Source organism: Pelodiscus sinensis, chromosome 1 (genome assembly GCF_052426305.1).
Source record: "Pelodiscus sinensis isolate ZL-2025 chromosome 1, ASM5242630v1, whole genome shotgun sequence".
NCBI lineage: Eukaryota > Metazoa > Chordata > Testudines > Trionychidae > Pelodiscus > Pelodiscus sinensis.
In genome coordinates, this window is record NC_143052.1 from 134,117,599 (window position 1) to 134,132,248 (window position 14,650).

The following is a 14,650-nucleotide window of genomic DNA, read 5'->3' on the forward strand; positions in this document are numbered from 1 at the left end:
TATTAGCTCTGAATATAGCCCGTGGTGTACAATATTTTAAGAAACAGATGCCTTTGAAAAAATCTTTTCAACATAAGCAATATGATATAGTTATTGTTGTAGGAATTAATTTACCCCTTCACTGATATAGTTGCACCCTCTCAAATCCCACATCAGAAGAACACCTACTCATGGCAGATATATTCAGTGCGCACCTACAAAGATTTTGTTTCTATACTATGTAAATAACATACTTCTGAGGAAAACATTTTTTATTGAATTACGAGATGGGACAAAAGGCAGAAAAAATACAGGCAGTGCATATTTCCCAAAATACCAATATTAACAGAAAGAAAGTTGGGAATGTATTCAAGTCAAAGCCACACAAAAACTAAGACTACCCTTCAGATGGGTACTAGACCTGTATGCACAGTATTTTGAGCTAAGATTTAACATAGTAAACCCAGAGACTTCACATCTTAAAAATACAAAATAACAGAAAATGAATGTCAAAAAAGGCAGAAATAAATGATACTTCAATAATCTCCCTACACTATGCAAGACTTTGACAAAGAACAGCACTAGTGGAAGGAAAACAAAGAATTAGAGACAATCATTCACATATTTCCATACAAAATCCAAAATAGCAGTCACTGACGTATTTCTCTATATCTGAGAATGAGATCAAAAGTGGCTCTTCAGACTCCTGTCTTCTTCTAATGCAGAAAAGCTTCTCTGTAAGAGCACGTCTACATGGCAGAGCTAAATTTATTTCAACTTTTGGCGCTTATTTAGACTTTTGTCTACACTGCAGTTATTTCGAGAAAAAGCACTCTTCCCCCAACTTCACTTACTCCTCTTACAACGAGGTTACAGGGGTCAGAGTAAGCAGCCCTCCAGCTTAAAATGATTTAGACATTATATACGAAATAACTGCTTATGTGTAGACACCGACTATATTATTTTGGAATAATGTCAGTTATTCTGAAATAATGCTGCTGTGTAGACATAGCCTAAGAGAATCTCCCCTGCACGCCAATAGAACAGATTTCCAAACATCTGAGTTGAGGAATACAACCAATGAGAACACATCTATATAAGCGGAGTAAGGAAGGGAGTACATAAATAAAGCTGGGCAACTCCAAAGCAATGTATGCAGGGGAAAAGCTTCCAACAGAGTTTCGTATCCAAAGAGGGTATGAGAACAAGAAGCAAAGGGGTCTGGCTACCTGCATTTCTCTGAATTTCTTCCCAATGTCCTTTTACTGCAGCATGACACCAGGAGAAAAGCAGCCAGTCCTCTACCAAGCAACTACAGTTTCAGTCTTTAGGATGCATACCAGACACAGAGATATGGCTTAGATCAGGAGTGGCAGAATCACAGATTATAATATTCCATTATTTTGCTGTCCTTTAAGAGCAAATCAATAATGTATCAGTGCCTCCAGAAACCATTCCTGACTTTCCTGTTGGATAATTCTTTTAATTCAGTACAGTTGCATAGACAGATTTCACAGAAGAAAGAAATTACTTTTGTCTCCTATACTAGTAAGTTAGATTTCTAGGGTAACATTTTCAGAAAAGTAGATAGATCATTTGCAGGACTGTATGCTCAATTACATGCCTACATTTGTGCATGCAATGAATACAGCTACCTCTGCATTTACAAATCACCAGTTGTCTTGGCCAAATTACCATTTATAATGAACTGATTTCCACTGACTTTAAGGGCAGTTGTACATTTTCCTACCTCCAATCTTTGTTCCAAAGATGTCAAATCAGAATTACAATTACTTCCTTTTTTCCCCTCACATAAATATGAATAAAAAATTAATGATTGTTTTACAAATTTTGAAATAAAAATAAATAATATGCCAAAAATGATGAGCTAAGCAGGTGTCAGTATAAATTAAAAAGAACAACTCAAGATCAGTCAAAAATATTATAAAAAGATGTCCTAAATAGCTTCTCATTCAGCCTCTGAAAAAGAAAATAGAAATAGAAAGGATTATTCAGGAAGGTTTCTTCTTAGTGCAACCACATAAGTCATATGTAAAAAGATTAGAAGGGAAGAAAAATATTTTGCTCACAAACATAAACCTGGTCCTGGCAACACAGGCACACAAGCTTCACATTAAGCACGTGCATCAGTGTTTGCAAGACAAGGGTCACTCTCTCCCTGTCTAAATTTCAGCAACCCAAGAGGCTGGGTACATGTCCTATCTCATCAGGAAGCTAAGAGAAGGGGAGGAAGAGGAGAATATTTACAGACAGGTAAATTTACATTTTCAATAATGTAGCATTGTGAATGGTAAGTAGAGCATTCATAATTAGAGGAAGTGATGGATAAGAATACAGAGTCTTGCCTTATAAACCCCAGATTTCACTAGCCTCTCACTTTTGCAAGTCTTCGCTGTTTTTGCTGAAAATTTCCACATTCCCATTAGAGCCCAGAGGAAAATTATGTTAAGAAAGTTGACGAAAAATACAGTTTTGTTCATTTTGAATTTACTCCACATAAAATAAAAAATATCCTTTCTTCCTGTTAAAAAAAATGAAGCCCCACCAACCGGGTTAATTCAAAATGGCTGAACTTCAAATCCAGGACCTGTCTATTTGGTAGCAAAGATGACCGTGGGTGTGAATCTATGCTCATTGAAGCCAATGCCAAAGTTCCCATTGACTTTAATGATGCAGAATCAGGGCCTGATTTCCTGACTAAACTGTAGTGGACCGCCATTAATCCTTCCTGCGAGGTTTTGAGGAGGAAATCCCCATGAGGACCTTCTTCCCGATACCCCATTGTCCTTTCAAGGAAGTGAGAAGCATTCTTGCAGTATAGAAAAGGCCAACATTTTGTTATTCAACTGAGGGGCAACTATGCCACACAACCAATAATGCTAATATAGCACAAGGACTTCATACAAAGACCATTCAAGTCAACGGGCATTTTCCCATTAACTTCAGTAAGATTTAGTCCAGCCAGAAGAATCAGATTTACAAAGGCCCCTAAAGATGTAGATAAGCACCTAAACACCTAGCTCCCATTGAAACCAACGGGTGTAAGGCATGTAGGGACAATTTTTCAAGGATATTTAGACACCTAAAGTCCATTGATTTAATCAAAAGTACAGAATATTTTGGGCATTTTTTCAAGCAAACAGTGGGTTTTCACTATCATTCAGTGCTGGCCTAACCCCCGTCCCGAAATCTGATTTGGACTCTAACTCCCATTGATTTAATTGGGAGTCAGGCACTTCAACATCTTTTAAAATCTGGCACTTAGTGCCTATATGCAGTGGCCTTTAAGTTTTCTATCGGTGTTTATCTTGGCAAGAACATAAAAGTAAATCTGGCCATTTATTTACCCCTAGAAAAGGGAGAGAAAAGAAGGAGGAAGGGGTAAAAAAAAAAAAGGGAAATGAAAATATTTCATTTTCATTCTTCTCAGTTCAAATTGTAATGATTTTTTTTTTTTTGCATTTCAAATTATTTTGTCCAAAATCTGGAAATCTTGAATGATGCAAAAAATTCATACAGAAATATCCAAACTGTTTGAAAAAGCATTTTCCATTGGAAAAAAAATATTTTTTTCAATCAGCCCTAAAAACAGGTATTATGGGGAACTGCCCAATCTGGCATCCTAACCCATATATTTTCAGAATAGTAAATAACAATCTGTGTTATGCACAGCAGTGCTCAGTAGTATTGTGGCTAATACGAGCAAAGATAATCATAGAATCATAGAATCCTAGGGCTGGAAGAGACCTCAGGAGGTCATTATAATTCAACATAACAGATTAACATTCAACATCATACTGCATTCCGTTATTTTTATCCTGCTGTCTCTTTCACTCACCAGCTCATGATTCACACCCTCCCCAGACTGGTGTTTCCATCCCAGTACTGTGTCTCATTGGGTGTGCCATGGATTGCTGTGCCCTGGGAAGCCTTCTCAAAGACAGCACCACAGTGTCTGCTCCAGGTTCCTCTAGAGAACAAAAAAATGCAAGGTCACCTATAACATGGCATCACAATTACTGTGGCTGGATCAGTCTGTTTAGCAAGCTGTTGTCAGCATTCACTGGGGATATGACACTGATTAAGTTTATTAGCTAGGTGCCCACACGTAGGAACATAGATGATAGCAATGCCTACGGCAGGAAGATAATACAACTACAGAAAGACCATCACATGGGTAACCTACATTTCAGAAGCCTTGTGCAATAGGAAAATTAAATTCAGTGGATAAATGCAAAATAATGTACACTGGAAGGGAAAACTTAAATGGCTCATAAACTTTATAAGCTTCTAAATTAGCTGTATCAGCTTAAGACAGCAATCTGGGTGTCAAGTGTAGACAGTTCAGTGAAGAGCTGTGCTTAAAAAAAGCTACCATTATGTATAAAGAATGAGATGAGAATCATAAACTGGAAATATTATAATGCTGAATATAAATCAATGATACCACCTGGTCTGGAATAGCATGTGTAGTATTAGTAACCCCTTCTCAGTCCATACATGGCTTCTTCCTCTCTTGTCTCTCTTGGAGCCAGATTGTAGTCCAACCTTCCATGGCTACACTGGGGCATAAAACCTCCTCTACGCTTCCCTCCAACCCACATTGCTGCTTGTGATGGAATGGGAAAGCAAGCTCCATATGGCCACTGTTCCCACTGCAGTCATGTGGGTGGGGTGGGAGCAAAGAGGGACAGGAAGACATAGAAGCCTTGGCTCCACTCCCTGCATGGCATGAACCGGTGGAACGTAAATGACTCTGGAGCTGGTATCGACAGGAAGTCATCTGCCTCTGTTATGGAGCTCTGGAATAGGAAGTAACTTAGCCCTGAAGCAAGGGGTATCAAGAGAGGCTATGGGATTCTCTGAGTTGCAATTCCTTTTCTGCGCTGCTGCTGAGGTGGCACAGATATGCACCAGTCTGTGCTAATTGCTTCATCCTTCCAGTGCTCCCAGTCAGATCCCTTGAGTCTCTGTTCTCTCTCAATCTTTCATGCCTGTTCTCACAGACACCCACAAAAACCTTCTTGAGGAGAGGCCAAAGCACATTGTGCTACCATGAAAGTTACATTCTGTTCTCTGCACATCCATTAGTCTTCTAGCAAGTGTAATTTCCTGTCAGCTCAATTTTCAGCAGGCCCTTCTAGGTGCCCTGATGATGGTGAATTAGACAGTCAGACAGCAGTACCAAGCAGTCTGCGCTGCCAGAGACACTTTACTGCTCTACATGCTGATGCTACCTCAGGCCACCCGTTCTGTCCCCCCATTCTACTCCCTCACCCAGCCCAAAGCCAGTGTATGACTGAGTGGCTAGGGGGAGTGGGCGTGCACACGAGGGAAAGAAGACTGAAGGCTTACTCATACTCCCCACATTCAAATGTCAGGGTCGTCCTTCAGTCCAAATAATAGGGCATCTTGAATGCAGAAGCGTATCCTCTGCACACCAGTCATGTCTCTGCCTCCCACCATTTTCCCCAGTTGCAGAAAGCCTGAAGCAGACACTGGAAGAGGTTGTGGTTACTGACCTGAAATGAAACCTGTTGCCATTTTAAAGACTGGTTTTGTTTTGTTTTGTTTGTTTTGTTTTGTTTTGCGGGAAAGCTAATGGGAATCGAAGGGTTCCCCCAGAAGGGGCAGAGCTGTCAAAGCAGCACAACATCCTGCTGTCAGTGCCTGTGAATGTTCAGTCGCAGCTGCAGCAGGACAGTATCTGGATATGACTGGATCAAATCAGAAACAGGCTGTATTTGTTGAACCCCGGTCAGAGACACTATTCAGCAATAGTGAGCTTTAACCTCTTGCCTTGAGCCTATGTTGTCCCTGAGCTTGTAGCTCATTTGTTTTGAAGTGGTATATTTTAACTCAGTTGGTCTGGAGTCTGTGCAATTTGAGTGGGACTCGGACAATATCTTGCTAAATCCTCCTAAGCACCCCAGCCTCTTCCCACCATCCGAGACGTGCAAAAGGGCTGCAGAGCAGCCACTCTGGCCACTGCTGTGAATTCGCCTGGCAAGGGGGTGTCTTTCAGCTGTCACAGAGCTGTGTACTGAGACCTTGTGCTAGACCCATCCCATCCACTCAACCACAGTGTAGGAAGAGGGAGGCAGCATGGGCAAAATATACTGTACTCCATCTCTGATTCTACTGATGCATGGACCATTAGGGAACATAGCCATCTGGCAACAGCTGGAGCGGCCCTAGATTGTTTTCACCTGTGCCAGGGTGACATCTATCAGCGCCAAGAATCAGGGAGCCATAATCAGTTTCCTATTCCCCCTACCCTTTTGCTGAGTCATATGAAAGTGCAATGAAGTTGAGGCATCAGGACCTGACAATAAATTATTGTGAGTCATAATAATGTGTTTCTTAAGGACCGTTCCTATTTTAGGTCAGTCCTAGAGGTAGTTCTCTCACTCCTAGTTTTGGTACCAAAGATGTTTCTCTGTCTACTAACTGGTTTGTCTTTCTCATTTGAAAGGAGGTTTTAAATAGGCAGCTTAGGAAAGATGTAACTAGGATGTCATTCCTTAGGTGTTAAGGCAAACCTAAAGGGTCTTGACTCTTAGCCCAGACTCAGTTGCTATCTCTCATTGGCCAGTTTTGACCAAGTCATTTGACATCCATATATCATACAATGGCAATTTCATGGTACATGAAGGACCACAGCAGAGTATATTTGTTGGTTACAGAGGGAAAACCAACAGTCTTTCTTACAGGTTTCCAACAAGAGTCAGGGTATGTCTACACTAGCCCCCTAGTTCGAACTAGGCTAATGAGGGCAACTGAAATTGCACATGAAGCGTGAGATTTAAATATCCCGCGCTTCATTAGGATGTTCCCAGGCGGTCGCCATTTTTGGAAATTGACTAGCCCTGAAGAACTGCCTGCATCTATACGCGGCAGAGAAGGATGATTCTGAAATAAACCCCTTACTTTGAATTACCAGTTAAACCTCATTCCATTCCATGAAGTTTAACTGGTAATTCGAACTAAGGGGTTTATTTCGGAATCACCCTTCTCTGCCGCGTGTAGACGCGGGCAGTTCTTCCAGGCTAGTCAGTTTCCAAAAATGGCAACCGCCTGGGAACATCCTAATGAAGTTAGGGATATTTAAATCCCGGGCTTCATTTGTAACTTCTAATGCCTACATTAGCCTCCCTAGTTCGAACTAGGGGGCTAGTGTAGACATACCCTAATTCATCAACTATATCACCAAAACCTGAGGCCTTGTCTACACTGGCAAGTTTTGTAACCAAAAACCGCCTTTCAACTTCCAGGCATGGAGGAGAACTAGATTGAGTAGATCTGACCTAGCACTCTGGGGGTACGTCTAAACTACATGCCTCTGTCGACGGAGGCATGTAGATTAGACAGATCGGCAGAGGGAAATGAAGCCTCGATTAAAATAATCGCGGCTTCATTTAAATTTAAAGGGCTGCCCCGCTCTGCCGATCAGCTGTTTGTCGGCAGATCTGGGCAGTCTGGACGCGCCGCGTCGACAAAGAAGCCTTTCTTGATCAGCACAGGAAAACCTGGTTTCACGAGGCATACTTGTGCCGATCAAGAAAGGCTTCTTTGTCGACGCGGCGCGTCCAGACTGCCCAGATCTGCCGACAAACAGCTGATCGGCAGAGCGGGGCAGCCATTTAAATTTAAATGAAGCCGCGATTATTTTAATCGAGGCTTCATTTCCCTCTGCCGATCTGTCTAATCTACATGCCTCTGCCGACAGAGGCATGTAGTCTAGACACAGCCTGGGAGATGGGAGTAATAGCTCTGTGACATCATCTCTCCCTGGTCCTGAGGAAACTCCATAGTGAAGGGAGCATCAGAATCGGGTGCTGTGTCTGTGAATCAGGAACCAAAACTGGAACATCACTCTGTCAGAAAATGCAGGGATTACCCATGTAAAATAATACTGATCCTGTCAACACAAAGTGTTGGGTCCTCCACCATGCATGGCCCAGGCCACCGCTTCCAGCAGCTCCCTTTGGCTGAAAACAGTGAATTTGAGCCAATGGGAGCTGTGAGGCTCCGTGGCTACAGAGCCTTTAGATAAAAAAGACTCACTTCGGGAAAAACCGGTCAGATAAATGGTTAACAAGGCTAACATGTCGGAGAGAAAAGCTTCAGAGGGGTAGCCGAGTTAATCTGTAAAAGGAAAAACTTTAAAAACAAGAAATAGTCTAGTAGCACCTACATATTTTGTTAGTCTTTAAGGTGCTGCTAGACTATCTGTTGTTTTTTAAAGTTTTTCCTAAATAAAGTAGATTGGAAGCTTCCGCTATCTCTGTCTTATAACATAAGAACACAAGAACAAGGGGAGATTCAATCAAAATAAAAGGTGTAAAACTCAAAATCAATGAAAGGAAATACTTGTTCATACAAAGGAGAATTAATCTGTGGAACTCACTGCCACAAGGAGTAGTTAAGGCCAAGAATGTGACAAAGTTCAAAAAGGGATTGACGCCCAGAATTATCAAAATCAATGTTAAAACATTTGGAAGGGATATAAAATTTTGTTCTTTGGGGGTTATGCTATTCTCTGGCTATTAGAGAACAAGAGGAGACTAAGTCTAGGTCTACACTGCAAAGATAAATTAGAAAAAGAAATGCAATTTGCAGTACGCAAATTGTGTCTTTTTTTTCACTTTACTGTCGAAAGAGACTTTTCCAAAATTTGGCATGACTACATGGCGCCAAATTTTGGAAAAAAGTCCTTTTTCAACACATCCTTTCTTCCTCATAAAATGAGGTTTACAGGGATGGTGAAAGAGCATGTCCACTTTTTCAAAAAAAATTGTGAAAAAGCAGATGCACTCCTTGGATGCGGTATCCTGGAAAAGCACTGCAGTCTAGACATAGACTTACTGGCTATTGTCAGAGATAGAGTTCTGGGTTAGATGGGTTAGATTGTCCACTGGACTGACCCAGTATGATATGTCCTATGTTCCACATGAGGCACTCTGCTACCCTATATTTTATATTGAATGAAATCTAATAGCCAGAGAATTGAACCTTTTTAATAATCCATTGTCTCAAACAAACATGAGAGCACCCCGTGAATTAGACATGGATGAGTTGTTTTTCAATTTTGGTGTCATTTGCAAATTGGATCATGGTTGACTGTACACCAAAGAAATACTCGACAAAATGAGATGTGATGCAACCATGCTGTGTGCATAGATGGGCATTTATTTATTATTGATTACTATTATTATTGCTGTTCAAAAAGCATCATGAAACCCTACAAGTCTTGGAAGGATCTAAAAATAGCAGGGCACATCACTGAAGACTGATAGACACAGCTCTACATTTTTCCAACTATATTAAAAGAAAAGTTAAGGAGGAACAAAGAGAGAATATCTGAGTCTTGCTACTTTTGGGAGGAGAACATCGACAAAATGTATGAATTCCCTGTACAGCCTCCAGTGCCTGCACTTTTGCTTCATCCCTGTGATATAGACAATCACTGTAAAAACAAGAATGAAGAAAATGTTTAGGATGAAATCTTCAAAAGCTTTCAGCATTAGCCTAACTGCACCCACTGAAATCAATGAACTTCTGCTGGCTTCAGGGGAGCACACTTATGCCAATATAAAGTGCCTTTAAAAATCCCAGCCTTCTTGTTTGATACAGTGAGTTCATTTCGAATGAATGTATCTGAACTGACATGTTTGCTCCTATAGTTATTTCTGGTACCCTTCAAAATACTTCTTAACATCCTCTTATACTGTGGTATTATGGTGCACTGCAATATCAAATCATTTCCGATAAGCTTTCAGATTCACTTCATAAGGAAAGTACAAAGCACCACTTGACTTAGAACTCCTTGTGCAGTTCTATTTTCCAGGTTAAACATTATGCACTGGCAGTGACATCAGGCCTTATATAATAATTTCATGTGATGTCTTTCTAGACAGTGTAGATACAGACTGAATCACAACTTTGCTTTAGAGTTGACAATGAATAATAATTATATTGCCTCCAGCCTTTTCCAAAATGCTCTCTCATCTTGCAGCTAGTTCAGAGGCATGCTGAGGCCCTGTCTGGCTCTCACAGAAGTCAATGGGAAAACAACAGTTGAAATATTCATACCTTCAAAGATTGGTTTTACTTGCCAGTCAATGTTTGCCTATAGAGCCCGTGATCTTTGATGACAGCTATCGTATGTTTGCACATCAAGCACTATAATGCAACCCTAACAGCACTACTTTAAAAAGTGAACTAGGAAACTATTAGTGAGCAATAGCAGGGTCTACATGGACCAATTATTGAAGAACTGTTCAGGTACAAGTTGAACCTCTCAAGTCTGGCACTCTCGGGACCTGACCAGAGAATTTGCCAGAGCATGAGAGGTTTATATTTTCTAGCAGCATTACCAATTGGGGCTGTAAAAAAAAACTATAAGCAACCATGGGAAAATTGGCCACACCCATGATAAGTGGACATCAGGCTAATTAAAATCATACCAGACCATGGATGTTGTCAGACCATAAAGTGCCGGATCAGAGAGATTCAACCTGGCTACGTCTACACTGGCCCCTTTTCCGAAAGGGGCATGCTAATTTTACAGGTCGTAATAGGGAAATCCGCGGGGGATTTAAATATCCCCCGCGGCATTTAAATAAAAATGTCTGCCGCTTTTTTCCGGCTTTTAGAAAAGCTGGAAAAGAGCGTCTACACTGGCCCCGATCCTCCGGAAAAAAGCCCTTTTCCGGAGGATCTTTTATTCCTACTTCAAAGGAATAAAAGATCCTCCGGAAAAGGGCTTTTTTCCGGAGGATCGGGGCCAGTGTAGACGCTCTTTTCCGGCTTTTCTAAAAGCCGGAAAAAAGCGGCGGATATTTTTATTTAAATGCCGCGGGGGATATTTAAATCCCCCACGGATTTCCCTATTACGACCTGTAAAATTAGCATGCCCCTTTCGGAAAAGGGGCCAGTGTAGACGTAGCCCCTGTGTTTCAATTCCAGTATAATTATACTAGATTAGTAAAACCGGATTAAGCCCTGTGTGAACACACTCAGTTCGAAAAAGTATCCTTAATTAGGTTTAATTTAATTCAATTCCAAAGCACATTAAACTAAACTGAATTAAATCCACTTTTATTTCAAATGAGAATATCAACGTAGGATTTTAATCCAGTTTAACATATTTAGTTAAAATTCACATTTTTGGTTAATTCAGATTAACTCTCCTAAGTGTTCCCATCTACACTTAGAACCTTAGGCTCTTAAGGCTTTTGAAAATGTTACACCCAATGCCGAGATTTCATCTCTATGATGGAAGTTGTTGTAGCATACAGATAGGAAACTCTAAATGGATAATAGTAATGCAACACACTGAGTCCATACTGCACATCTATCTAATCTAATCTATGTATTTTTTAAGAATATTTCTGATAGCACTCACCACCATAGTGCATAAGGTCTGACATCGAAATTCAAAGGTGGATTCTTTGGATTATGGCAATGACCAAAATACATTTCCAGCTCCAATTATTTCATTGCATATCAACTCTGGGAATAAGGCCCATTTGGCAGAACATTGACATACACATCTCTGGCTTTTAGCCTGTGTGCTTACTGCATTATTTTTAAAAGCTATTTATTAGCCAGTCCTAAGCATCTACCAATAATTGGTAGGTAGCTCTGAGTAAATTGTGAAGGCTCTGTGTGCAAGCTTATTATGTAAACTGACCTGGATCATTCAGGTCTGACTGTTCTGTGAGTATTATACCAGACAGAGGGCAAAATTATTGTTTCCAAAAGGTCAAAGGGCAATGATTAATACTGCAGGGCTGATACTTTGCCCTGTTCTGGAACATAATTTGAATATATCCCCAAAGTGGGAGTGTGGACACAGAGAAAGCATATCTGGCTCCCAGAAACAAGTTAGAGCAATGCCTGGGTTGCTCTAACCTGCTCTAGGACTCAAAGAGTTGTAACTAGTTATTGATTCTCCTCTTCTGTTTAGTTCTCCTTTCTCCTGAGTTGCCCTAGGTGGCTGTTTTTGAGGAAGGCGGGAGAAGAAAGGGAAGCCATCCTTTGTCATGTGCTCCCTTACGCTTAAGCAGAGCCAGTCGGCCCCCAGCCCTCTCCCTGGAGTGCCCCATTGTTCAGCATGGAAGACCCCATTCCCTCCCCCTAGTGGTAATTCTGATGCCAACATTTCTATTTAATATCAGAGGGTGTGGCTCAAAGAATGCCTTTTCAATTATCATTTTTTCTTTTTAAGGCAGTCACCTTTGAGAGTAATAATTTATAACCCTGAGGGCTGCAAGTGGTTCCCAGTACACACATGAAACACCGTGGCTGCGTCCAAATGCATTCTGGTATATAGCATGTAAATTGACTGTATAAATGAGGCATGTGTGAATGCATTGTTTTCACTGTACTTACTCAAGGAAACAATGGTATTTTTTCCAGAAACAAAAAAAACATGTATCAAAATTTTCAAGATATATAACCAGAGGATTAAGCAGAGCATGAAGGTACAAAGAAAGACCATGGGCAGATATTTTCCCCCTATTTATGTAATCAAGATCCAGATATGAAACAATCAGACTACTCATTGTTTTTAAAGTTACAGACTAACACTGCTACCACTCTGAGAATCTCTTATTCAGTTAAGCCCACATAACAAAGGTACATAGGTACCTAGACCTCAAAGTTAGGTATGTAAAGCCTTTTTACACTCCAATGAGATTCTCAAAACTCACACCAAACCCTGAAGGCATCTAAACTCACTCTGTGGCTAAGTTTTTGCAATGAAAGTTCCCAACGTATCTACGTTTATGCCTCTGGCTACATGCAATGCTGCCTCACTCCAGGTGCCTGGGGACCTATTTTCCACCTACACCCAGAGTATGTCTACACTGCATGGCTATTTTGGGATATCAAAGGTATCCCAAAATAGCTACCCCACGTCTTCACAAGCTGCTCATTATTTCAAAATATATAACGGGCATGCTATTTCGGCATCCTGGTAAACGTTGTCGTACAAGGGATGGCTCGAAATAGAGTGTTATTTCAAAATTTGGCACTGTGTAGATGCACCAAATTTCAAAATAAGCTATTTTGAAATAGTTTTGAGATAAGATACATACACTAGGGGATAAATTCAAATAAAGGAACACAATGGCAGCTACATTCATTGCGTAGCTGAAGTCGAAGTATCTTAATTCGAATTTTGGCACCATCCGCGCTGCAGGGAGTCAAAGGGAGAACACTTTCCCTTTGACTTCTCTTGCTCCTTGTGAAAGCAGGACCACTGGCACCAACAGGAATGCCCTCTCAGTTCAAATTAACGTGTCTTCATTAGACCCATTAACTCAATCCCTAGAAGATTGACTGCGGCTGCTTCGATCTTATCTGTATTGTGGATATGACCTGAATGTTTGTAAAAGGCTCTGGAATCACTGGAGGGAAGGAACTATCTTAATGCAGCATTATTATTTTCCAGTATTATACCCTATTTCCCATTGGTACTTTGTAACCTTCCTCTAATCAGTGTTTGTTGCATTGCAAAAGAGAAATGGGAAAGAAAAATCAGCAGGAGCTCTATTTGATTCCCTATGATTGTTTTCTGGAACGCCAACATGATGTTTTTCACTGTTACTCTGCAATGCTACCTATAGGAGTGAGATCACAAGTCATTAGCATATGCTAATGGTGGGCCAAAATCCGGTCTCAGGATGCCCCAGTACAAATCCCTTGAACTGAGTTCTGTGCTGACTTACTCCATGTGCAACCCCATTAATTCTGATTGGGTGTCATGTCTGTCATTGACAGCAGAATTTTGCCTGCTCAGTGTAAAATGCTGCTATATGGTAACTCCATAGTTGATTTAATAGGGTAATTAAAAGAGCACACTGGGAAGCCTATAAAATTTGTTAACATGCCCAATACTATTAATTAGCCACATTCATTCGTATAATTCTAGTTTTCCCTTGAATAATAAAAGGCCATGGACCTGATTTCCTCTGTGCTAGGCCTGTTTTATGCTGGTGTTCTCCAATTACACCAGCATAAAACTGGAGTAATGCAATGGTGAATTAGATACAAGAACAGTATTAACCATTTTTTTCACTGACATCAGGGTTAAACCTTAAAAAATTCTATTTTCACTATAGTCCTTTACAGCACACGTATTTTTTTCTCCTTCTGGGAAGTAAATGCAAGGTTGGTTGCTTATCCTTTGGGAAGAAAAAGGAATTGAATGTATCCTTATTAATATACCAGATATTCCAGAATTCATTTCACTCTTTCCCTAAATAAAGAAGGCAAGAACTACATACACGTGAGTGAAACAACTTCATTAGCGGGATTCCTTTTCAGAAAATGTACCTATATCATGTTTTCTATTCATGGGAGACTAAAACTTCACAGAATGTTATTGGCAGCTCTCACAGGATATTTTCCATTTGCACATATTTCTAAAAATGTCAACCTCACTGTAACTATTCTCATGCAGGAAGTCTAACATCAGATGTACATTAGATTGAAAAAAATCACAAACTGCTTTTAAAAAGGAAAACAAATTTAAAGTATGTTATACTGGCTCATGTCTATCAGCTTTTTTCCAATAATACCGAGAAATCATATTTTTGGACCTTACGATGACACAGTCGTGGCAATGCAGTTTGAAAAC

General features: G+C 40.4%; 1 protein-coding gene across 1 annotated transcript in view; it reads right to left on the reverse strand.

The window, feature by feature from the left end:
- Positions 1 to 245: 245 nt before the first annotated feature.
- The window catches only part of KCNA5 (potassium voltage-gated channel subfamily A member 5), a 28,910-nt gene continuing 14,505 nt past the window's right edge, over positions 246 to 14,650 (reverse strand). Inside the window, exons 2-3 of the mRNA XM_075901710.2 lie at positions 3,839 to 3,970; positions 246 to 1,959 (exon numbers count right to left, since the gene is read on the reverse strand). The gene's annotated coding sequence lies outside the window, so the exon portion shown is untranslated. The remainder of the gene's footprint in view (positions 1,960 to 3,838; positions 3,971 to 14,650) is intronic.